The sequence below is a fragment of the Penaeus monodon genome, chromosome 33, assembly GCF_015228065.2.
Source record: "Penaeus monodon isolate SGIC_2016 chromosome 33, NSTDA_Pmon_1, whole genome shotgun sequence".
Lineage (NCBI taxonomy): Eukaryota > Metazoa > Arthropoda > Malacostraca > Decapoda > Penaeidae > Penaeus > Penaeus monodon.
Window position 1 is genome coordinate 10,697,308 of NC_051418.1, and position 920 is coordinate 10,698,227.

Here is a 920-nt window from a genome sequence, read left to right on the forward strand (position 1 = left end):
CTTATCTTTATTATTTTAAATATTTTTTATCTTATACTTTTTTTTTTTTTTTTTTTTTCCTTTCCCTTTTTCTATATTTATTTCTTTTCTTATCTAATTTTTTTCTTTCTTTATTATTTTTTTTTATTTTTTTTATCTTTTTATTTTTATACATTATTTTTATATATATATACATATTATATTATCATATTATTACATACATATATATATCTCTTATATTATACATTCTATTTCTTATTACTTTACATTTTTATATATCTATATATTTTCCCCTTTTAATCTATTCTCTTCTTCTATATTCTATTCCCTTTCTCTTTTTATATATCTATACATTATTTTACTATATTATTAACTTTCCTCTATTATTACTTTATTCTCTTTATTCTATTATTTTTATTTAATTATCTTTATTATTTTAATTATCATATTATTTAGTTATTTTTATTTATAATATATATATTTATTTTTTATCTTATATTTATTTTCTATATTCTATTTTTCTTTATTTATTTTTATATTCTTTTATATTTTATCATAATATTATATTTTATATTTCTTTACTTTTCTTATTCTATTATCTTCCATATTATTTTTATTCTTTATATTATTATTTTATATTTCATTATTATTTATCCCCTTATTATATATTTTACTTATCTATTTCTATTATTACTTTAATTTTATTATCTATATTTTATTATCTTATTTCTCTTTTATTCTATCTTTCTCTATCTTTATATTCTTTTTTTTTTTTATTATCTTTTATTTTTTTTATCTATATTTATTTTTTTTTTATTTTTCATATTTTCTTTATATTCTTTTATTCTCCCTTTATCATTATAATATTTTATCTTTCTATATTTTTTTATTTCTTATTTTTTATTATTTTTTAAAAAAATTTATATTATTTTAATATATAT

The 920-nt window shown here is 11.3% G+C and overlaps 1 protein-coding gene across 1 annotated transcript in view; it reads right to left on the reverse strand.

Moving 5' to 3' along the window:
* The window catches only part of LOC119594008, a gene marked incomplete in the record, with an annotated part of 54,209 nt that overhangs the window by 41,206 nt on the left and 12,083 nt on the right, over positions 1 to 920 (reverse strand).